At 38.3% G+C, this 25801-nt stretch overlaps 1 protein-coding gene and 1 long non-coding RNA gene across 3 annotated transcripts in view; one reads left to right on the forward strand and one right to left on the reverse strand.

The window, feature by feature from the left end:
• Rab30 (RAB30, member RAS oncogene family) overlaps positions 1-5796 on the reverse strand; it is a 107108-nt gene extending 101312 nt beyond the window's left edge. The window contains exon 1 of the mRNA XM_021247148.2: positions 5563-5796. The gene's annotated coding sequence lies outside the window, so the exon portion shown is untranslated. The remainder of the gene's footprint in view (positions 1-5562) is intronic.
• A 4662-nt stretch (positions 5797-10458) lies between these two features.
• LOC147827834 (uncharacterized) overlaps positions 10459-25801 on the forward strand; it is a 32639-nt gene continuing 17296 nt past the window's right edge. Inside the window, exons 1-2 of one of the 2 annotated variants that reach the window (XR_015451583.1) lie at positions 10460-10623; positions 15503-15576. This is a non-coding gene — a long non-coding RNA (uncharacterized LOC147827834). Of the gene's footprint in view, positions 10624-15502; positions 15577-25801 lie in introns of both variants that reach the window. The other variant, XR_015451582.1, reaches the window with a different exon arrangement.

Genomic DNA, 25801 nt, shown 5'->3' on the forward strand with positions numbered 1-25801 from the left:
AGTCTCACCCATGTGTTGGATTTTGTTTTATGTCTTTTATGACATAGGCATTTTGAAGCTTCACGGGCCAGCTGTTTTGTGGTATGGCCCACAATTTGGATTTGTCTGATTATTTCCTCATGATTAGATGTAAATTAAACATTTCTAGGGGGAAAAAAATCTACATTGATTTGTTGTGCTTCCCATTGCATCAGGTTGTCTCATTACACTGTAATCTTCTTCCTCATTTTGTCACTGAGTACTTAACAAGCATCCCCGTCCTTCTAAGTAAAATGTTAAAAATGATCAGTAAATATAATGTCAAAAGCAGCTACCAGAAGCACTAACTAGACTCAGCATAGTGCCAGATACTTGACATATATTCTCATTTAATTCTCATAATAATTTTACAAACAGAGGTTCAAAGAAGTCAAGTAATTTGTCGTAGGACACACATGTAGTGACAGAAAAGCACATGGATGCCCATGTGAGCTCCAGTACACAAACATACACACACAATTTAACATGATCTCATAGGTCCATAGTCTTCCTAAGGACATTCCAGGGAGCAGTTATGAACCCATATGTTAAACAAATTTTGAGTAAACCTATCTAGTTTTCAAGGGCTAGATTCTTATGAAGAAGAAACTGAAAATAAATTATCTGTGGTTCATAGAAAATTCTTCTATACTTGGAAATGTTCTTCCTTGGAGATGAGCCATATTTCTACCACAGTCTTGAAAATACAGTAATGGTTCCCTAAATTATTATAACATTGTAATGTTTTTGTTTGTGTCTTGTTTTTTCTTACCGTGCAACAAACTGAGAAGAAAAAGAGGTAAAAACTTTTCCATAAAGTTAAATATATTATGTGATAAAAGCAAGAGATTTTGTAAAAATTTTCTTTACTAAAAATTATTGTCAACAGCTTACCAATTTTATCTTTGTGTGCAACTTCACTTATCTGTAAAATTCAAAAGTCTGAGTCCTATTGATTTAGAGAACTCTAGACAATTAGAATGATTTTTAAGAAAACAATTTTAGGGCTGGGGATTTAGCTCAGTGGCACCGCACCCGCCTTGGAAGCGCAAGGACCTGAGTTCGATCCCCAGTATCAGGAAAAAAAAAAAACAAAAAACCTTAAATCAAGGAAGTTAAGACCCAAAAGAAACCAGAACTGAAATATTTCTGAATTTCCCTAAAAGTCACCTACAAAACATCTCAAAGTCTGCAAGTCTCAGGAATGGATCTATAGAGCACATTTTACATTTGACATTTGCACTATTACTAATTGCCTTCTTCCAATGTGTTGATACTTCGAATGAGCCCCTAGAGACTTAGGTTAGTACAGTCAGTCAACAGGCATTTAGAGTCCCTAATTTGAGGCACTCTATTAGGTGCCTGGGAGAACACTCTGGACAGCTTCCTACCTAGGGTCAAAGACTGCCTGCCACTTTGTGGACATCCCCAACCCTCAAGAATGAACGCCTCCCATGGGGCCATCCACGCTCTTCTAGCATCGCCTACATACCTGTGTGTGATTATTTGTCTATATTTATCTCCCTCACTTCCTCCAAAGCAAACACTATCTTATTCAATGATGTATTTCTAGCATTGTGGACATATAGCTTGGGATCAATATAACTTAGTGGAATAAATACATTTTATAGATGAGGAAACTGAAGCTCAGAAAAAGAATGTGGTGTCAGTATCATACAGCTAATAAGTAAGTAGTACATGTCTCAGCTTTATCTGAAGCTCTCTTCTATAATGCCACATAGACAGTTAAGCAAAACAAAGATCTTACATGTTTTCCAGGGACCTCAAATTCAACATGACCAAAAGTCCCCCCTAATTTTTGTTTTTGTTTGAACCTGTGATCCTTCTAACTCACCTTCCCCAAGAGCTATGAACACAAGCATGCACCACTGCACCCATCTAATTCCCCTGCTTGATACTCATTCAGTATTTTCTCTACAAAAGTCATCCTGATTGGGCTGGGGATTTAGCTCAGTGGTTCCGCCACCTGCCTTGCAAGCGCAAGGTCCCAAGTTCAATCCCAGGTACCAAAACCAAAAACAACAACAAAAAAAGTCATCCTGATTGTTCAAGGAAAGTCTCAAATTATACTTGTTTCTCTCTAGCCCCATATCTAATTAATCAATATATCTTATCAATTATAATTTTCAAACTGAGTAGCTCTCCAATCTCTTCCCCTCTCCCCAGGCCCTCCGTTACCACCTCAGATCTGAGAACCACCCATCATCCATCACTTAGACTACAAAAATACACTGCTACTTTTCTCCACATATTCACCATGGACAAATTTTCCCGCAATCTCTTCTCCACTTAACAGCCAGGGTGATGTTTTCAATAACATTCCACATATGTCATTCATCCAGCTAACTAAAATCAGTCCTAGATTCCTAGGGTTCACTTGCAACTCAGAAAATTGCCAGGTCTCCAGCTTCCCATGTTTCCAGCCTCATTCTTCATTCTGACTTCTGTTTCCTTGTTCACTACTCTTCCCTTTCTACTCTGAATGTGCAGTGTCCTCTGCCAGAGACCTCCTTTGTTCCATTCTGAAGCACCTCCCATTGCCATCCTGAGTTACTTCCACTCACTGTTCAAGTCTCTTGAAGTGTTACTCCCTGCAAGAAATCTTCCTTGATTGTCCCAGACAAAGAGTGCCACATTAGGCACTTCTATCCATCCCTTTGGAAGAAACATTTATCACACTTGAAATTGTATGATGACTGTTTCCCTTGTTGAGGGCATGGAAGCATTTCCTTTCATCAACATATGCCCAGTGATTAATGACAGTAGATGTTCAATTAATATTTGTTGTCAGAATGACAGGTTGGGGTCAGATCATAGATTATAACATCAGGCCAAGCAAACCAAGGAGCAAGGATAATTATCTCTTTGCCAAAATGTAAGCTGAGGCAGAAAGAAACATAGTTATTCAAGGTCACAAGGAGAACAGAGTCAGAGTCAAATCTAGCCATCCATTCAGCTCATTTCTCCTACATAACACACTAAAAAAACCTTAGGTTTTAAGGGAGTATTTCAGAAAAAGAAAATTAGAAATGAGAAGGTGGAAGAGTGGTCTTGGTTGAAAGCTTCTGTATCTCCCTGTCATATTAGCTGCCTTCAGATGGAAGCAGTTAGATCTTCCACGCATGAAGAAACAATACTGCTAATGCAAAAGAATACAATCACCACCATACACTTCTCCCTTTGAGAGGAGTATAAAACAAACTTCCTCTTTCCTCCACAAAAGAGACGAAACAATAGGAAGAAAGCTATTACCTGCTAAGTACCTTCCAAAAAAAACCATATAGACAATTTGGCTACCTGGATTGCTCCCCAGCAATCAACAGGGAACAGTAAGGGAGGTAGGAAAACATCCTTCCCGCCACTCCCTGGAACAAGTATAAGAAAAAACAAAAAGTATTAAATGAAGCAGAAGCAATATGAAGAATATCTATTCCTTGGGAATTATGAGAACATTTCATGTAAAGCACTTAAGAATCTTACTAACCCACTGGCAGCTCTTCACAGGTGCCAGTGAAAGGAAGTGGCATGAGCTCAAATGCAACCTTTCATTGTCTGCATGTTGGGGGGGGGGGGGGTTGCAGATCAAGTCTGTCACAGACTCACACCCAGCGCAGTGTCAGGCTCTCTGCTGCTCATCCTGCCAAGCACAAACTGCAAGAAAAAGAGAAGCCAAACTATCCTCAAAGAGAACTCTAAATAAATACCCACACAGTCTACAGTTACCCTGGGGTTTCTGGATGAGGAGAAGGAGAGATAGGGAGGGTGTTCAGAACTTCGAAGGTGACTTCCAGAAAGAAATGTGGTATGCTAATGATAAGGGGAGATTCTGAAACAGAAGGAAAATGTGAACTGTAAATGGAGAGACAGGGGAAAAAACTGAGAGAGGAAATTTCAAGAGACATGGCTGGGGTAGGGTGAGGAAGGAAGGTACAGAAGAAAAGGGCAGGGTATGCAGAAGAGCAGAATAAGCAATAGAGAGATGTAGGAAGAAGCAATGGCATACAGTTGGTCCCGGATCCAAAAGCTGCTCATGGCATCCCAATAAATCACTCTACTACAAAAGCCATACAATGGACTGTCCCTTGCATTCAGCAGCAAGCAGCATTTAACAAAGTATCACCCAGCTGCAACTTTGGAGACCTAAGGGTCTGAATTGAAAATGAACAAAATTGGTTCACAGCAGCTGATGACAGCCAGCAATGACTTTCACCCAATGCCTGACTCAGCTGTGAAAAGATTTAGCAGTTTAGAGTTAAGCAAATACTCTAGCATTTCTCCTTCTTTTGACATTCCAAGAGGGGGTGTGGTTGACCCCAGGTCCATTTGTTTCCAAGGTTATAGATCTCTCAGCTAAGACTAGCCCCATCTGTTCTGGAGCCAGCCAGCTGTTTATCTCAAAGCAACATATTTATTGCACTGATCATTCCTGTAACTCTAAAAACGAGGAGAGCCAACATCATAGAAGAATGTTTTCTGCCCTATTAAACGTGTCATTTTGTTTAAAACATACAAAAACAAGTACAATACTATTATGGTCCTTGGTTTCTCTGGTCAGGATTACTCTTCCTTGGGTACAATTCAGGCAATGGCAAATGAAGGCTGATAGCACCTCTAACTTTCCCTTTCCTTCATGTGCAAAAATGAAGCTGGGTTTCCCTAATCGATCCAGTCTGCAAACCGTTATTTGTGAGTGGTTACTGTGCCTCAGGAAACGGCAGCTCATTATGGTACCACTGTCAGTGGCAAGGAGCCTATTCCGATGTAATTTAAAACTCACACAAGCACAAATCTGTCGGCTCCACTTCCAAATAATCCTGAACCCTGCAGTCAGAACGGAAAACATGCTGCTTAAAAATGCTGCTTCCAGCAGCCTAAGACAACCTTCCCCACACACGTGAAATGTTTCTGACTGGCATGGAGTGCACCATTAAAGGACACTGTCACCTCAAATCAGCAGAAAAGGCGAGACAAACGACATATACTCACAGAAAATAAAGCCCCACGCAACTTAAGCTACTCAAAAGAAGCATGCCCATCCTAAAAATGAATAGTGTGTGTTCGTCCAAGCGATATAGAAATGTTTTAAAGTAGTGCATTAAATCACTGTCTCCGTTTCTCTCCGCGCATCACCCCTTCCCACTCCAACCTCAGCACTCCGACCATGAGTGTCAGGTCAAGGCTGCAGTTCCCCACCTATGCCCACCTCTGATTTTCAAAGAGCACTTCCCAACATCCTTCCCAGCCCAGTCCCCTCTCCCAGTCTCAAAAAGGTTGAGGGGAGTTGCGACTAAGGAATTGGCAGGCACCCGTCTGGCGGGGGATGGAGGGTGAGGTTGCTGGAGTTGGTTCTTTGCAGTGACCCAAATTGCAGAGCCTTTCCCTTAGCAGCGCCTGGGAGAGCCTCCCCAACCCCCACCCCCATCCACAACACACCCCCGGCCCCATCTTCCCAAAAGAAAGCCTTGAAAACTAAGCGGGAGGAATAACTTGGGAGAACCATTTGAATAAATCACTTCAACTCACCTGGTTTGGGATTTTTCTCCCCACCCCAGGCATAAACAGAAATGATGTGCGAAGGAGTCACGCACGCAAAGGAAGGTGCGGCGATGTCCTAAGTCCAAGGGCTGGAGTCAGTCCCTGCCCTGGTGCTGCTGCTACTCTGAGCTCAGCTGGAGCGAGCGGCAATAGCAAGCCCAGCGGCAGCAGGGGGTGGGTAGATCGTAGCACAATGAATGCAGTGGGGTTTTTGCAATGACATCATCCCTCTGTCCGAGCAGCCCCAATAGCCATGCTAGGGTGCGATGCATTCTGGGAATTGTAGTCTTCTGGCGTCCTCAAAGGACGCCAAGGCTTTCGCTAGAACTACAATACCCAAGATGCGCCGAGGCCGGACGCGCCCAGAGAGGAGGAGCGGAGGGGACTGGTGGCCATGTTAGGATCGCTGGGTTGGCTCCGCGGAGCTAGAGGACTTCTTGCAAGCGCGGGAGCCGAGAAGTCGTGCAGTAGGGACGGTGAGGTGGAGCACTGGCTGACCGGAGAGTCTCGGGGATCGACCTGGGAATGGGGCGGAGGCTTCCTTGAGGGTTAGCGTTGGGTGGGTCTGACAGGAGGTGGAGTGTGGGGGCCATGTGAGCCTCAGCCTCACGGTCCTTCAGGTTTTGCACAAGGCCTCTTGCTGCATTTTCTAAATGAGGGATTTCAGGAGTTCTTTTACGTCTGGGCTCGGAGGAACAGGACAGTTGGAGCCATAGGTGTCTGTTGAGGTGCAGGGACCCCGGGCGGCGATGCTTGCGCCTTTCGACGAGGTAGCCCTTGTTCTCCCCCTGGGCTGTCTTGTAGTCTCCACCTCCCGGTTCACGTTCTCGCTCCTCCCTGTTTCGGACCTTCACTACTTTTTTTTCATATAGGGATGGTTTGCAAAGAGGTCCAAAGAAATCGCCATTGGAAGGTAGAAGAGCTGGGAAGGAAGGGACGATGACTTGGATTTGCAAATACGAAAAGAGAGTAAAATACATTAACCCGCTTTAAAACGACTTGTCACCCAGAAGCGAAAGCGGGGAGATAATGAAAAGGGGATATTATTGATAGGTTTCCCGAAGGTCGGCGATTTGTTCTGAAGTATCACTGGCTCTTGGATAAACCTAGACTGTGTGCTAAAAACTGCAGACAAGCCAAGTTCATTTGCATAGATCGCCAGTTTATCTTTTTAGTGTTTAATTTGTGATACTTCATATGTATGGTTGCTTTAAGACTTGTAAGTCATTTGCTCAGTATTTTAAGTGAACTGTTTTTTTTTTCCACTTGTGTTACTAAAACAATGTGTTTCTTTTACAGAATCTGTCTACAGTGTGGAAAGATGGGAAATTTCCTCTTGAGAATGTCAGAAGGGTTAAAAATGTTGATATGTGTGCTTTATTCGGTTTTTTCTCCCCTCCCATTCATTTTGAACTTCATTCTGAAAACAAAATTAATAGGTATGAGTCAGTGAAGGGTATGTACTACACCTTTCTGTTATTAATAAAAGTAAAACTTCTGATTAGCAGGCCCTCCTGTCAAAGAAAGGTAGCCAGACTGATTAAAAATGACCAATACATGATCCCCGGCACCAAAAAAAAAAAGACCAATACATGGTAGAAACAATCGCATTTCAGAGACTAAACTTATATGTCATGTTTCTGGGAACAAGCCACAAGATTGGTGGTTTTGTTTCATTCTTAAGCAGTGGTAACATGAGATGGTAAGTATTGGAAAAGGCACAAAATGTTGCCTGTTTTCTTTCTGACCTTCAGTTTAATGAATCTTGATCATTTTATAAGATTAAGCAGTCGCCTCATTTTGAGTTACTGTGCCAGACCAGTTTGTAGGGGGGGAAAGTAACAGATTGCTTAGAAATCCTGTATGTGGAAAATGAGACTTATATAATGCAATAATTTCTATAATTTGTCATGTAGGTTGAAGTTTTTCTAGCCTTATGTACCATGGACAGCTAACCATAAATACATGAAACAAATATATTTAATATATTTTAAAAGAACCTACAACTTAATTCTTAACTTTTAAGGAAAGATTTTGCACTCTTCAGAAATGTGATTTGCAAATTAGTATTTGAAGAGTTAGTTGCTGAGGATTTAGCTCAGTGGTTTCGCCGCCTGCTGCGCAAGTTCAAGGACCCAAGTTCAATCCCTGGTACCAAAAAAAGAGTTGGTGGTGCCAACATGTGCAAGAATAGCCTGTGCCCCAGAGAAAACACTGGATTTGGGGAATATTTTTAAAGTGGAGTTAGGAATCCCATCCCTTACATAAAGCAAACTATATTCTTTCAATCTCTCAAAAGATGGGACATTGATTTGTATTATAACTTGTAATTTTAGTAAGTTCATAAAGTGTATTAGGTCAGTTTTTGTTTTGTTTTGAGACAGGGTCTTGCTATATAGTTCAGGCTGGCCTTGAACTCACTATGTAGCCTAGGCTAGCCTCGAACTTGTAGCATTCCTCCTGCCTCAGCCTCCCAAGTGCTGGGATTACAGGCATGGACCACCATTCCTGACTTGGGATAGTTGTTAAAGCAAGGCTTTTTTCCAACAAAGATATGTGTCAGGATCATTTATTTTAAAATTCTACAAACATACAGCTATTGCTTGTCCCTCTAGTGAATTGCCAAGTCAGAACCAAGTACTCTGGGCCCCCCCCCCCATCCCCCACACACCAGGAATCAAACTCAGGACTTTGCACTTACCAGGCAGGCACAGTGCCACTGAGCTACATCCCCATCCCCCAAAGTACTGTGGATTTTTTAAACTAGGTGAGTCTGTGGAGGTTGGGTGATGTTCGATGTAGTGCAAGTAATAAGTCCTGGCAAAAATTTTAGGTTTATTGCTTATTTTACCCATGAATGAATCCTGAAAACATATACATGAGGAATTCCCCTTGTAATCTACTTATACATGTGTGAAGTGGGGACATTTGAAGGTGTGGCAAAGATATCAACCCCAACTCTCACAATATCCTGACTTACCTAGATATTTCCAGGTTGAGGGTTTATCCTAATAAGAGAGAGCCAGCAAGAGCGCATAGCTATGATGAAATTATGATAGTTATTCAGAAATTTTAGAAGTACCTAAGAAAAGTCAACATGATACTTTTTTAATTTTTCTGAAAATGTCTTTAATTGCATTTCTTGACATACCTTTTTTTTTTGAGATTACTATGGTACCTCAGTTCATGAACTCAATTCTCGCCATGATTCTGCTTGCAAACTGAACTGGAGAACTGGACAAGAACCCTATCAGATTTCCCTATGTGGAAATTTGAACCTAACCATTGAATTTGACCAACCATTGAATTTGTTTTGGTTCTCATCCAACTCGGTCTGCTACCAGAATCATGGAAAGAATCAAGTTCGTGAACCAAGGTACCACTGTATTGATGTTATCTTGTATTTTTTGATACTTGAATAAATACAGCAGAGTATCTTTTAAATCATACAGACCCCTTAAGAGCTGAAAGATCTTATAAATCACCTAGTTTGTTTTACAGATAAGAAAATGGATATTGGAATTAAAATTGTTAGTGGTCACACTGCACACCAGCAGCAAGAGACAGCTAAATCTGGGTCTAGTTCTCTCTCGTACATGTTTAGTCTCTTAATGCTTCCAGTTTTTTCTCTATTTAACCTTTAGGGTCTTGGGGGGTTTTTTCCTCATAGTAACCCTATCTAGGTCCTAACCTATGTAGTTTATCTCTTATCTCAAAGTACTGAGCAGGTAATACAGTAATTATTCAGTAATTAATTACCTGAAGTAATTAATTTAGCAGTAAAGGGGTTATCAAATAGTTTATAATGTGGGTATGTTTGCCCCATGGCAACATAGTTACCTTTGTTTTCACATTTCTCCCTTCCTCCAAACAGTTGAAGTGCATCCACCAGTGCAAGACTGGTGGATTCAAAGTCTCACACTGTTATGGTTTGTTTCTAGGATATCCTCCCAAAGTCTCATGCCTTCATAGGTGGTACTTTTAGGAGTGATTGTTCATGAGTGCATGATAATCATCAGATCACTTCCCAAGTTTATAGCTAAGTGTGATGTTGGGAGGTAAAGCCTGGTTGGTGGAGGTGGATCACTGCACTCCCTGGAATGGTGTATCTCCCTCCTCAATCACTGCTTCCTGCCTACCACACCATGAGCCATTTCTCCTGTACTTTCACAATCATTCATTCCGCATGTAATGCAGTGATAAACACCTGAGAGAGTTGACGTTGATAACCATGGTTGGGAAGGGACAAATTCTGTTCAACTCTAAGCTGGTTCAACCTAACACAAACTGTTTAATAATGGTCGTGAGGATCCCTGTGAGGTCTGGCTTGTATAAAAGATACACTTGTGAAGTGCAAATACCACCTTTACAGAACTAAGTTCATTTCTTTTTTTGTTTGTACCGGGGATCAAACTCGGGACCTTGTGCTTGTGAGGCAGGCAGCGGAACCACTGAGCTAAATCCCTGGCCCTCCAAGTTCATTTCTTAAAGGCTCACAGTCATTGCTGGTTTGTTTGTTTGTTTAGCAGAATAAAAAACACTACTGTTCAAATATATTTGGTTAAGTAGGGAGCCTGAAAATGTAAACTATGAGAAAGTAAAATAATCAAGTGAAAATCATGTAGACATAATTACAGAAGCACTTAAGTGTCCTCAGATTCCCTTGGCAAGTGATCACACTGCCAAGGTAGAATGGGATTTTGGGTTCTAAGCCGGTTTTAAGTATGTTCATGCTTCTCTCATCTTAAAGCCTTTCAACCCTGTCTTCTCTGATACATTGTCTCTTTTACAGCCAAACTTATCAAAAGTTATCTGTATTTACTATCTCTTTCCTCATTCCTAATAACTGAAATCCAATGCTTCTCACTACTGTTACTACAGTTTATCTGGGGGAAAAAAATCTAGCAAGTCAAAAGGCAAGAAAAACTCATAAACTGTCCCAAGAGCGGCAAGAAACCGGGGAAAAAAAGCAGAACAATTTCAAGAGAAACACAATGAAAATGGAAATCTTAAGACTGAAACTCAAAGAGACAGTACCCAACATTAAAGGTATGCAGAGTAAAGAAAGTTGAAGACTTGAGTTTAGACTGTCCAATGTCATCAAGTGTAAAAAGAACCTTTAACACATTTTCGACTACTGAGATTATATCACAATAGTATTCCAACAAAATAGTATGTGACCAGGAAAGGTCATTTATACTATATACTGTATATGGAACACACTAGTCGTACTGCAATTGTAATGGAAGTACCCTGTCAGTGTCACGTGCAATATGTATTTCTACATTACCACTTCTAGGCTAAACCAAAATCCTTCAATTGTTTTCAGTATGTTTACAAATTGTTTTCGTATTTTTTTTTTATTGTGGAGAGGTGCACCTCTGTGAAAACCCACTGAATTTTACATTTTAAGTGAGTAAATTTTATCTCAAAGCTGTTTGTTTCAGTACTGGGGACTGAATGCAAGACTTGCACATGTGAGGTAAACTGCTATATCACTGAGCTCTAGCCCCAGCCCTGTTTGAAGATATAACTCAGAGGATTAACTTTATATCAAGTTCATACAGGTAATACCCTCAAATATTCTTTACCAATATTTATAAATATGTACCTATTCACAGAATTGCTTACAGTTAAGCAACTCTGAATAAGAAAATTTTAATTTTTTTTTTTTGGTACCAGTGATCGAACTCAGGACCTTGCGCTTGCAAGGCGGGCTGGGTGCCACTGAGCTAAATCTCCAACCCAGAAAATTTTTAATTTTTTGCCTGAGCCAGGAGGATTGCTAAGAGTTTAAGGCCAGCCTGGGCTACAGACTGAGACCCTGTCTCAAAAAAAAACATTTAAATGCATAAAGTACAGTGCATTGGATTACCAAGGAAGCCATTAATATTGACCTAGTTTACAAAAATGTTGCTAAAGTTTTATATAGAAGTAGGTGTGCTTGCTAGGTGTGGTACATGCTGTAACCCCATCTACTGAGGAAGCTGAAGTAGAAAAACTGCAGGTTTAAAGCTAGCCTAGTACCTCAGTGAGACCTTATCTCAAAATATTAAAAAGGCCCAGGGATTTAGTTCAATGATAAAGCTCTTGCCTAGCTCTAGATTCAATCTCCAGTACCATAACAATGAATATATGTGCTTTATTAACTCCTTAAGACCTAACAGTGCTCAACTATAATTTCAATATGAGTGATGAGCATAAGCAGTATTCCAAGTTATCACTAACAATTATCTGATATAAAAATATTGAGTTTAATTATGGGCTGAGGATTTAGCTCAGTGGTACCGTGTCTGCCTGGCAAATGCAATGTCCTGAGTTTGATCCCCAGTACCGGGGGCGGGAGGGCTTAATTGCAGTAATAATTACTGTTAACACTATTATGGTTTATTGCCTACATTCAAATTTTATTAGAAGTTAATGAAAGTATAGGTATAATTTTCCCCCTATTCAAGTTCATGGATCCACTGAATTCAATTTATATAAACTCCTAATTGAAAACCCTGGTTAAAATTTTCAGTAATAGAAACATTTTTGCAGTGCAATATCCTAGGCCCAATTAAGATCTTAGCACTGAAAATTTGTGGTGCCTTTCAATATATAATTTTAAATGAAAATGTTTATACCATAAAGTAAGTTTAAGGAAGTTCTCATTTTTCTCATGGTGAAAACTAATATACTTTTTAGAAAATAGCAAATTTTAGCTGGGTGTGCTGGTGCATGTCTGTAATCCCAGAACATTGAGAGGCTGAGGCAGGAGGATCACAAGTTGAAGACCAGCATTGACTACATAGTAAGATCTCATCTCAAAAAAAAAAAAAGATGATCTCTGTTAGTGATGGGGTGAAGCTACTGCCATGTAACCCAGACTAGACTTAAAATTTGTGACTCTGTGCCACAGCCTCCTGAGTGCTGGGATTACAGGCATGCACCACCATGCCTGGCCAACAATAATTTTAAAGAACATTAAATTCAGCAAGGAACAACATGAAAAATAGAATATTATAACAGGGACTTGCTCAATAAAGGTAATTTTACCTGAAGTATCAGAGGCCCATCAATCCTCCATCTACCTAGAGAGGAGTACAGTGAAGAATAAGGAAGAAAAGACGGACACTTTCAAAGTACGGGGCGGAGGGGCTGGGAAGCCAATGCCAGAGTGGAAGGAGACAGACAGTCCACCTAGCCACTATTTATTGGGTGCACACAATTGGAGTGTCAGGTGACTCAGGGCAGAAGTGATAATGCTGCTGAGGATCTTACATTGGTCATGTCGAGGACAGTGGGATGGGCAAAGCATTCTTACACTAGCAGGTGGGAAGATAAAGCAGGTAAAAAGGAGTTTATCCTTTCCCCCAGGCAAAACCTTTTTTTTAATTATTATTACTCAGTCCTCAAGGAACCAGGATGTCTTCAGCTCATGTAATCTTGTCCTGGAGTGTCACAGAATCACGGGACCATTGAGGCCTCAACTGTGACTGCAGGCAAACTTTCTGCATACCATAGCCAGCTCACACAGCAAGACTAGGCCTCAGATGAGCCCTAACCACGATTTAATTATGAAATGATTTTGTCTAAGAAATTATATAGAATGACTACCCAAGTAGTATCCATTGTAGACAATTAAAGAGTAATTCTAGCATCCTCAAATGACCCACTATGAAAGCTCTGTGAGAGGATTTTTTGTCTGTTTTGTTAATTGTATTTAATGTATTGAAAAATTAGGAAAATGTCTAGCACACTAGTTTATCTTCACCTGATATTCTTCAAATCTGGGGTACCTCTCCCTGTGCACTGCTCAAACTTTTTTTTTTTTTTTTTTGGTTTTTGAGGTAGGGTCTCCCTTTGTAGTTCAGGCTGGCCCTGAACTCACTGTGTAGCCCAGGCTGGCCTCAAACTCGCAGGAATCCTCCTGCCTCAGCCTCCCGAGTGCTGGAAACATTTCACTTTGGACTTAACCTCCAAATGTAGAAATTAAAAATTCCTCTTCTAGTAGTAAGTATTCAAAAAGTGAATGAAGAGACATTTTATTTTCTCAACTGCAAATTATTGCCATAGTACTATATGGAATTTAGCTACCATTTTCATTACATCAGGGTAGGATTTCCTTCATTTTAAAATTAAAAAACAAATCTGCCCAGTGTTACTCATTAACAAGCCAAGGAATCAAGAATTTCACCCAGGTTTGTTTAACATTTAAAATACGCTACATACACAACTGCTACTAATATCTTTCTTTTAAGGAAACAGAAAAGAAGGTAATGTTTTTGACCCTAAGTATTTCAGTCCTCTACACAAAGTAAAATGGTCATTTAGCCAAGACTGTACACATCTTTTTGCACATTCTCCAAAGAGATGCAACAACAGTTGTGAAACCAAGACCCGGTGTCAAAGTCCTATAACAAAACACATTTTTAAAACCTTTTACTTTAAAATCCATAGTAATTTTAAAAGTTTAAATATAGGTAAATGTAGTCTATGCTGCAGTAATTTGCTTTGCAGTGTAATCAACATCTTTTTCTTTTCTACTCTGTCCTCTAAGGAAAATAATTCAAAATTTCTGGGGTTTGTGTTAGTAATTTACAGCTAATAGTTTGTTTTTTTTTAATGCACCTCAAGTCGAATATGTTTTCATGTAACTTGTTTAGAAAGAAAGAAATCAGTTTATGCAGAAAATGACTGTTTGGACTCAGTACTAACAAAATGAAAAATGTAAGCCTTTTGGATCCACGTGGGAAGCACTAGACCAATATCTCGAAATTAATGCATGATTTAGATTATTTCAATTCTGACTCAGAGACATTTGTTTTGGTTGAACTGTAACTTGGAAGAAGTAAGATTCATTTCATAGGTAAAGAAATTAGGTGACTGGAACCAAAATCTGGCCTGATCTCTACTGATGTGAAGCCATTGATAGGCTTTACTCATCCTCCTTAGCGTGAGCATTCATTCACTCCATAGCAAAAATGTTGATCACACAGTATGCTGCCAAGACCCTATTGAAGACATTCCATAATACACAGTATATGGACCTCATTGCCATTCTAAACTCCAAAGACTTCTTTTGGTTTTTTGAGACAGTCTCACTATATAGTTCAGGCTGACCTCAAATCTATCCTCCTGCCTCAGCCTTTCAAGTGCTGGGAGGGCTGGGGATTTAGCTCTGGTTCCAGTGCCTGCCTCGCAAGCGAAAGGTCCTGAGTTTGATCCCAGGTATAAAAAAAACCTGTAGTCAAGTGCTGGGATTACAGGTAATCGCCACCATGCCTGGTTCAAAGACTTCTTAATTCTGGATTACTCCTGGTCCTAAAAGTTTAGGATAAGGTATTATTGACCTGTCATTATTCTTTCCAGAACACTCATCTAGATCATACAATGTTTAAAAGCATAAGTACAGTGATAATATATCACAGGCTACAGAACAGGATTGAATGCAGGGCCTTTTGTGCTAGGCAAGTACTCTACTAATGAGCTCCATTACAGCCTTTTTTCTTTGTTTTTTGTACCAGGGATCAAACTCAGGACCTTGTACTTCCCACGCCTGGCTGAGCTACATCCCCAGCCCTGTTTTGTTTTGTTTTGTTTTGAGACACAGTCTTACTTAAGTTACTCAGGCTGGCCTGGAACTAGTAATCCTCTTGCCACAGCTTCCCAAGTAGCTGGGATTACATGTGTGTATCAGCACCAAATTTTCTTTTTTAACTTGCACTCCTCATGCAGGCCACATGACCAAGTTTATGTTTTCAAAATAATTATGAATAGACAAACTGCATAATCACTTGCCCTAGAAAAGGTAGAATGTACTAACTATAGGTTAATGGTGAGAGTTAGAAAACCACCTTTAGAATTCACAGTGGCCTCTCCCTTCAAAGCTAATTACAATATCTAAGCAACTCAATTCTCCCTTCTATTTCTCCTTCACTTTTAGCACAAAGCTGCATAGTGACTGGGTCAGACCAGCAAGCTGCTATTTGGCAACCAGATGTTATAGTTAATCACTAGGTAATACGCTTTTTCTTCTGTTTGGCATATATTCAGTAGGCATACAGTAATTATTTAATGGATAAAGAAGTTGTTAGATTATAAAACTTTTATAGATTGCTTAGTCCTTTAATAATAGACTTATTTCAGCCTTTATCACCAGTTCATTTTGTGACAAATTTGCATTAGGAAATACTGCAGAACATTTCTTGATGGAATTCATTGTCCTAGACAGAAAACTCAGTTGGAGCCTTTGATTCCCAGTGCATCACAACCCATTTGTAACAGGGACAGGTAGAGAGGGCCATGTATTTGAGATAAAATATATTGATAATCCAGCTTTATGGCATCATGTGTGTAATTCCATAACCACGGAAGCCATTACTATAACTCATAATTTTATCTTCTAAAGGAAGCCCGCAAAATGGCTCCAGAATGACCTTTTAATGAATGAGACCATTATTTTCCTTGAAACCTGATTATAACAGATTCAAAGAAAATATAGTTTTAACAAAGCCTGTTCTAGCCTCAATTTAGTATAAAATGTAAAATACAGGGCTGGGGATTTAGCTCAGTGGTGTTGCCGCCTGCCTCGCAAGCACAAGGTCTTGAGTTCGATCCCTGGTACCAAAAAAAGGAAGTTAAAATATATATTATATTTTATATATATATATTATATATACTATACTTTTTTATATATATATTATACTTATGTTACATATAAGGTATATAATATATACATTCAGTCAAGTAGACTATTTTATTATTTTTTTTTTTTTGGTACCAGGGATCAAACTCGGGTCCTTGAGCTTGTGTAGCAGGCAGCAAAACCACTGAGCTAAACCCCCAGCCCAAGTAGACCATTTTTAGGCTGCATCCATCTGGTATATTTTCCTATTACCTAGTAAGATTTACCAGCATCTGGCACAGCAATATGAAATTATATTAAACAGGTCTCCTTTTATATACTCTGGCACTAAGGTTCATAGTAGAACTAAGATAAGTAGCTTCCATCATTACACTTGATCTTTCCCTTTCCTCTGTTCTTTTATTTACCCGTCTATGTTTTTGTACTACTAACTATATTAATAGTATATGACCATTTAGTTTTAAGGTCCTTTGAAAACAGGAGCTATATCATATTTTCACATTCCCTTTCGTGCTTCAGATACGGCTTTTGTTTCTTCAGCAAATACTCATTGAGTGCCACTAGGTGTCAGATAATATACTAGGTAGATCTGAGGAAACCATGATGAACATGGATATATGCGTGACAGTTTTACAATCTTTGGGAAGAGATAGAAAAATAGATCTGTTAGCCAAAAATGTGGTGGGATAATATAAATACTGAAGTGGGCAATATAATGCCAGAACTATTAATTTTACATTTGTCAGTCAATTAAATGAGTCAAATGGATATGTTAGCATGAGTAATACATAAAAGCATTGGAGTAAGAACTACATAGAAATCAAATGACATGACAGCAATATGAGTAGGAGGGAAATATTGATTCCAAGTAAGCTATCAAACAATACTTTTCATCACAGCTCTGGAGTAAAACCTTTGACATCAGTCACCCTTTCATTATTCAATCCAGTTTTTGTTTTAGGGGGTTTTGCTCTACACCTTCTAGAATGTTAAATTTTTAGTGGCAGTCTTAATTCTCACCTTTGTCTTCAGTTCTCACTTCTAATTTTCACATTTTCATTTGCCCTAACCCGTGCCAACGTTAATCTTAAGAATAGGGAATTTCCTGGTTTAATAGAGCTAAAAAGTAATTTCCAAAAACATCACCCCAATCAATCTGCCTCAATGATTAAATTTCTACCATTAGAATACTACTTTCTAGAAGGCCAGTACATCATTTGTGGTGGTTGGCCCTGTGCAGGAAAACTAAGGGGCATAAATAGGCTATAGAATTACTTTTTCCACCCTTCAAAAAAAATTGTAGTTAATTTTTTTCAAATACATATACTAAAAAATCAATTAGATTCCCCCTTTTTTTTAAGTTAATTTTTAAGTTTTCACAATAAGTTTTGCCCTTTTGGGTGTATACTTCTATAAGTTTTGACAAATGCAGAGTCATGTAACCAGCACCCAACCCATATAGAGAACATTTCCATCACCCCAAATAATTCCCTTGTGCCACCTATTTGTAATTTTTGTGGTTAAAAATAATTATTTTATTTTTCAGAAAGGAATGGTTGACTGTTCCATGTACATTTATTTCTTATTCAAAAAGTGTCTTTTTGCATTGACAGTCCCTTTCCTAATAGGCTTTTGTGGAAATATATACTCAGAAAGGGTTAATAATTACACCATTATTAGTCATCAGCAACTTAGTAGTTTAAACTGGTCAAAAGAATGAGAAGTCAGAAAAGGTAAAGGAGTGTGTATTGGATTAGAAGATGAGAGTCAAGGGTTTGGGAAGGAGATTAGGGCCTGACTGAAACTGTGCACTGAAGAATACATAATGGGTAGTGTATTTTGAGTAACATAAGCATTCTGAATTCTCAAAAAGAGCACTAAAGAAAGATGAGTGCTTAGGGAAAGTCTTCATATAAAAATTGACCTATCTTAATCTAGAAGTTTCATCCTAGGATTACTAGTAGTGATTCTGCCAATAACTTGTTCTTGAAAAGTCATTTGTCCCTTCTGGGTCCCAATTTCATCATCTGTAAAATAGTAAGATTCAGCTAAATATATTTTAAGGTCCATTTCAGTGTTCTGGAACTAGAGGCAAAACCCCTTGTATACGTGTTTTCTTTTTTAAGGTTTTATCCTCTGGTTTTAAATGGAGAGACAGATTTGTAGATAACATAAACCAAATTCTAGCAAGCATTATGATTTCTTCAGATTGCATGTAGTTTGATCTCAGAATCTTAGAAAAGTCAAGTCCATTTGAACTGGGTTTAAGTAAATGTAGCTCTCTGACCCTTAGTCTTCTCACTTACAGAATAACTGTATGTACTCATAGTTCTCACATTTTATGAAGTTCATGCAATCTATTAAAACTTGCAGTGTTTCTTCTATTCTCACTGCCTATGAGTCGAAGCTCTTATTCTTCTGGTTTTATTTTTGTTGTTAGTTTTATTAGCCACTATTCATTCAGTGCCTTATATGTGTCAGAATTGTTGGCATTTAACTTGCATTACTTAAGAACTTTTAGGACCAGGGATTTAGCTCAGTGGTTTCGCCGCCTGCTGCGCAAGCACAAGGACCCGAGTTAGATCACTGATACCAAAAAAAAAAGAACTTTTACAGTGCTGAAAAATCATGTCATGCTTCCTACTCCCACCCTGAGTAACATTCCAACAGCAAGCTTACTTTGATAACAAAAACCAAAATAATATTTCATGCTATAAATCACCAGAATTATTCAGAGTATTTGTTTTTCATGTCATCCTTACTATGAAGGCAAAGACAGCATGGTGCTTCTACAAAATGTTTGCTGGATGTTTGTTGAATAAATAGGGATTTTTTTTCGTGCTCTTTAAGAGTATTTCTTAATGTTTTGAGTCCATGGAACTCTTAAGAGTTTTATAAAAGCTATGGATCCATCCACAGTGTCTCCTCCCCCACTGCGTATAGAAAGAAACAGCTAAAACTCTCTCCTTATTCTAATAATCCCTGCATCTGTCTTTGTGCCAAATCCATCATTTTTTAATGTTTTAAGCTCCTCTGGATATATCACATGCCCCAGGTTAAGAACTGAGCCCTGGAAACATGTAGGTAGGCTAGAAGCTTACTTCCACTCATTTACAGTGTGTGCTGTATAGTGCTACGTGCTTTATCAACTCTTGATAGGCTTTGAACAAACCACACCATGCTTCCTGACCAGCTAACTAATGGCTATATTCAGTTATACTTTTATGAGTAGAAATTATATCCACATTGTTTTTAGTTACATTAATAGTCCTATAACCAAAATATCAGCTTTATATACTTTTTCAACATTGCATATGTCTAAGTTTTTGAAATACAAATTATGTGATTTTACAGATAAATTAAAGTTTGTCCCAAAGTTTATCTCACATGGGTAATATACCTCTGAGTTCCTATATGGAATTGTTCCTAATTCCTTTTTTACCACTTGCCATTCAGAAACTCACTTGGAACTCTGTGAGGCTGGTGTCCTTATCTGTGAAATTTTATCTGGGTAAAGAAAGATGATAAAAGAAAGATAAAAAACCAAAACTGAAACAACACACAAAAAACTGTCTTATCTCATAGTGGAGGAAAATGACATGTAAAACAAGTATTCTAAATAATTCCAAAAGTGGTATGAGAAATCCTATAAAGTTGTCTGAGGCAAACTAGTTAAAGGAAAACAGTGTCATGTACACTACAAAGTTTTCTAACTACCTGGCCTTTACCTTCCTGTGGAATCTTCTGGGCCTACTGTAGTCTAATCAGAGCAACTGTTTGTTTGTTTGTTTATTCTTCCTTTTTTTTAGCAAAACATTTATTAGTACCTTTTAGATATACATAATTATAACATTCATCATAGGGAATTTGTACCAATACATGATATATCTTCTTTTTTTTCCTCATCCCCCCATGTACAAAAGCTTTCTTTCCATTTTTTCCTTTGATTTTCTTTTTCTTTCTTGTCTCTTTCTCCCCCTTCCTTGTTCCCCTTCTCATTTGAACATTTTCTTCCCCTTTCCCAAAGTCTGTTGTACATTTTAGTTCTTATTTCCACTTTCAGTTTCTCATACCAGAGAAACAATGTGTTAAACATGTGTGTTTGATTAATTTCACTTAAAATTATGGGCTCAAGGTGCACCCATTTCGCTATAAATGTCTCAAGCTCATCCTTTTTTTTAATTCGGGTTTTTAAAAATTCCATTGAGTTAATTGGTACATTTTAAGTATTCATTATGATCACATTCATCATTGGGAATTTGTACTTGTGCATAATATATTTTGGTTCCTACTTTTTCCCCATTCCCCTTCCTTCCCTTTCACCCCTCCACCAGTCCCTATTTACAAAAACTTTGTTCCCATTTTTTTCCTTTTCTTCTCACATTTTTCCTTTCCTTTCCCCAATTCCCCCACCTCCACCAGTTCCTCTTCCCTTTTGGACCTTTTCTTCCTATTTTCCATTATCTATTATACATTTTGGTCTTCATTTACTCTTGCAGTTTCTCACAACAGAGAAATAATTCGATATTTATACATGTGGGTCTTTAAATTTGGGGGGGCTCTGATTTTTTTTTTAGTTCTTTATATCCTAAATAGTAATCCTTTGAGGAACAGCTGGCAAAATTTTTTTCCCACACTGTGGGTTGTCTTTTTGCTCTGTTGGTTGTTTCTCTTGCTGTGCAAAAGCTTTTTAATAAGATGAGATACCAGTTGTTGATTCTTTGTAATAGTTCCTGAGTAACTGAGGTTTTGTTCATAAAGCCTTTGCCTACACCAATGTCTTTGAGAGTTCTACCTATTCTGTCTTCCAGCAGATTGTTTCTGTTTTAATATTTAGATCTTTTATACATTTCAATTATAGTTTAGTGCATAGTGAAAGATATCGGTCTAAACCTACAATGTGGGAAAAAAATTTTATCAGCTGTTCCTCAGACAAAGGACTACTATCTAGAATATATAAAGAACTCAAAAAAATCAGACCCCCCAAATATAAAGACCCAATTCAAAAATGGTCATCTGAAATGAACAGACATTTCTCAGACAAAGAAGTAAAAGCAGCAAATAAACATATGAAAAAATGTTCAACATCACTGGTCATTTGAGAGATGCAGATGAAAACAACACTGAGATTCCACCTCATCCCAGAAAGAATTGCTGCTATCATGAAATCAACCAATAACAAATGCTGGTGGGAGTATACACTTCTCCACTGCTGGTGAGAGTGTAGACTGGTGCAACCACTGTGGAAATCAGTATGGAGATACCTCGAACTAGGATTGAAAGTCCCATTTGACCCAGCTATTCCCCTGCTGGGTATCTTCCCAAAAGAATTAAAAGAATCATACCATGGTGATATATGCACACTCATGTTTACAGCAGCACAGTTTATAATAGCTAAATCTTGGAAACAGCCCAATTGCCCATCAACTGGAAACTGGATAAAGAAGATGTGTTGTTGTTTTTTATAAAATGAAGTACTACTAAGCCATAAAGAATGACAAACTAGAGACATTTATAGTTAAGTGGATGCACACTGAGGCCATACTCTTAAGTGAAATAAATAGGACACACATGTAAATACCAAATAGTTTCTCTGGTATGAAAAACTAAAAGCGTAAATAAGGATCAAAATGTATAATAATAATGTGAAATAGGAAGAAAAGGTCTAAGGGGGGGGGAGGAAAGAAGGGAAAAGAAAAAATATGAAAAAAGGAAAAAATGGAAACAAAGTCATTGTAAATAGGGAAGGGTGGAGGGGGTGATAGGGCAGGGGAATGGGGAAAAAATAAGAACCAAGATACATCATGTAAATGTACAAGATCCCAATGATGAATGTAACTATTTATACCTAAAATGTACCAATAAACTTAATGAAAAAAAGAAAGAAAGAAATCGGTCTAGTTTTAGTCTTCAGCAAGTGGAAAGCCAGTTTTTCCAGCACCATTTATTAAAGAGGCTATCTTTCAGTGAAGGTGTTTGGCTCTTTTGTCAAAGTACGGTGGCTGAGTGTGTCTGGAGTTATTTCTACATCATCCAATCTGTTCTATTGTTCCTCAGGTCTGGTTTTTTGCCAGTACCATGCTGTTTTTATCACCGTAGTTTTGTAGTACAATTTCAAGTCAGGAAGTGTGATGCCCCCCACCTTGCCTTTGTTGCCCAGAATTGTCTTTGCTATTCTAAGTCTCTTCTGTTTCCAAATGAATTTTAGGATTGTTTGTTCTAATTCAGTGAGATATGCTATTGGAATTTTGATCAGGCTTGCACTAAGTTGGTATTAACAGTTTTGGAAGTATGGCCATTTTCACTATATTGGTTCTTCCTACCCAAGAACAAGGGATATCCTTCCATTTTCTGATGTCCTCTTCGATCTCCTTTTTCAGAGTACTGTAATTTTCAGTGCAGAGGTCTTTAACTTCATTAGATTTATTCCTAGGTATTTCTTTTTCTTTTCTTTTCATGCTATTTGTGAAAGGTGTAGTTTCCCTAATTTCTCTTTCAGTGAGTTTGTTATTCGTGTACAGGAAGGATATTGATTTTTGAGTATCCAGCTACACTACTGAATTTGGTTATTAAATCTTGAAATCATTTGGTAGAGTTTTTGGGGTAGAGTATCAGGTCATCCACAAATAATGATAATTTAACTTCCTTTCCTATACTTATCCTTTTCTTTCTCTTGTCTAATTGGACAGCAGCTATTTGCTCACCTAATCTCCAAGAGTGGTTTCCTTTTTTACTGCACCTCAGTTAGGTTTTTGATGGAAGAAACTCAAGTTGTTCACTGTTATTATTAAAGTACAAAGAGAGAGGAAGTTCATTGATCAAAAGGATGAATGTTTTAAGCACTTAATAAATAGCAAGAGCTTTTTAATTTTCACATAAACTTTCTGGGTGGAGAGTGATAGAATGCCCTTTGTTCACTTGCCCCAAACTACAATTATGGCTAAAATTTGAGTGCTTACTCAGAGCAAAGGCACTCACTATTCCAAGAACATTACACATATTTCACTCATGTTTCTCAATCTTTGTAACAACTCTATAAGATTCTGTTAATACTGTTTTCCACAATTTGTTAATAGGAAAACTGAAACTCAGAGATTAGACAAACCAGGTGTCCCAGAGCATTCCTGTATTCCCAGCTGACTGGAAGGCTGATATGGGAGGACCACTTGAGCCCTGGAGTTCAAGTCCCACCTAGATATAGACTCCATCTCAAAAAAAAAAAAAATTATACAATTTGCACAATATTGCAAGGCTGGGACTTTGAACCCTGGCTGATTTGGCTGCCAAAACTTCCAGCAGTGTCATTAATCATCATTGTCATTTATGAAATAAGTGTGGCTATCCATGCCAGGTAGTTGATGCAGGAGGCTAGGAAGTTAGGGGGAGTCCCTGTGTAACTTCAGAGAAATATGATGCCTTCCCTCTCAAACAGGTTTTTTGTGGTGAAATTAGGTTGGAAGGATATGAGAGGTTGAAGATGGTACAAGTGGTGTGGTTGGACCTGTTTAGGAATTGATTAGATCTGAGCCTCTGGCCCTTTTGCTAGCTAGCTGACTCAGAGCTGGGGGATAGGCCAAAGCCCAGGCAGGTTGATTTCACAGGCTGAATACTTCAAAGGATCTGATTCTTGGCACTGCTACACATGTTGCTTTTTCAGAAGACCTAGCCATGTCCAGGAGGAAACAGGATGGTTACCATGAGGTGTTTGAGAAAGCTCTAGGCCAGATTTGCTCTGAATCCAAATATATACAGTTTGTTCTGGGTTTGGCAGTAAAAACTTCAGGCCAGCCCTAAGCAGGTTAAAAACTGGGTATTTAAATGTTAAGTGCTCTGTAGTACAATAGTTAAGTACAAAGACCTTTATTCCAATCTTGTCCCCACCATTCAACTGGATAAATTATTAGGTCCTCAATTTTCTGATGTGTGAAATTGATATTTTAACAATACTTTCTTCATATGGTTTTGAAAATTAAATAAAATGATTGGAAAGCATATATCTAGTACCCAGCTTAGTAAACACTCTCGAAATGTTAGTCATTATTCAACAAAAATGCATATTTTGTAGGAGAAACTCAGGTCAAATAAAATAAATGTTTTATCCTTATTTTAATTATATATTCAAAATGATATTTATTATGTGGAGTAGAAAGGATGAAGAAAATAGCAGTAACTTGTTGAGCACCTAAAATGAGCTAAATATTTTTTAAAATTATATTGTCACATTTAATGTTCCCAACAGCTCTAGGTTGTATTTTTCCACTTTATAGATGAAGTCATAAGCTGAAAGAGGTTTAGTAACTTGCCTAAGCTCATATAGTCTGCACTCCAAAGCCTTGAGTACAACACCTTGCATGTTTCTAAGCAGGCAGACAAACACATAAATGAGTGTCTATATTCAAAGCATGGATGTTGAGGTTTATGGTAGGTTCTTGGGAACACAGAGCAGAAAAAGTGAACCTGGAGGTGGAGGAAAGGTAGTCCCCTTTACAGGAATGAATGCTGATAGAGGGGCTTTAAGTGGTAATGGGAGGGGGGTGCTGATGGAGGAGTTAAGGGAGGTCTTTCTGGGTTTCCCCACATCACACTTAAAAGGAAGACCTTTCTAGAATTCCTCGAGTCAATATGATTGCCTTTTAGAACTAGCATTATAATTGTGGCAAATGTTATACTTGTAGACAAAGAGACTGTCTCCAGAGAGACCAGATTATGCTGTTTATTTGAGGTGAAATGGTGACAGTTATGTATAAATGATATATCAGTGCTCACTTCTGCAGCACATTCTGAATTGCCTTTGTGACTAAACTTAATAGTAGCAACCAACTCTTACCGCTTGATTATTAGGTGCTAATCACCACTGCATGCACAGGCTAAAATTCTCAACTGGTGAAAGGTGGAAAGACTTTATCTAAATTACAATCTTAAATGTATTTAATTTGAGTATATATGCCAATGTATGTGTGTGTGTATATATATATATATATATGATTTTACAAGTTATATATATGCACTACTGCACTAGTAAAAGATATGCATTATAAAATGCACACCCAAAATTTGAAAGGGTAGAATGAAATTGAAATTATTTTCTCAAGGGAAAATACATACTTCATACTTTGGTTTCTGTACCTGTGGATAGTAGATATAAATTAATTTTTTTTTTTGAGATAAGGTCTCACTATGTAGTTCAGCCTGGCCTTGAACTCCTATCTAGCCCAGGTTGGCTTCAAACTCAAGGCAATCCTCCTGCCTTGGTCTCCCTCCTGCCAGGATTACAGGCATGCATCACCATATCCAACATAAATTAATATTTCAAATACACTTCTTTCTTTTCTTTTTTTTTGATTGTTGTTGTTATGGTTTTTTCAAAACAAGGTCTTGCCATGCAGTTCAGGCTGGCCTTAAACTCACAGCAATCCTTTTCTGCCTCAGCCTCAGTGCTGGGATCACAGGTATGTATCACCATGCCTCACCCAAATGGACTTCTTAATAGTTTTGAGTTTTTAAACATTTGGTCAACTTGTTAGATTTGTTTAAATAATCGTGATTAACCTCATAATTTAACTGGTGAAGAGCTCACATTAAGAAGCATGTCAGTTT

Source organism: Heterocephalus glaber, unplaced genomic scaffold (assembly GCF_053883595.1).
Source record: "Heterocephalus glaber isolate CG9 unplaced genomic scaffold, H.glaber_assembly_v1.0 deba00001429, whole genome shotgun sequence".
Classification (NCBI taxonomy): Eukaryota; Metazoa; Chordata; class Mammalia; order Rodentia; family Bathyergidae; genus Heterocephalus; species Heterocephalus glaber.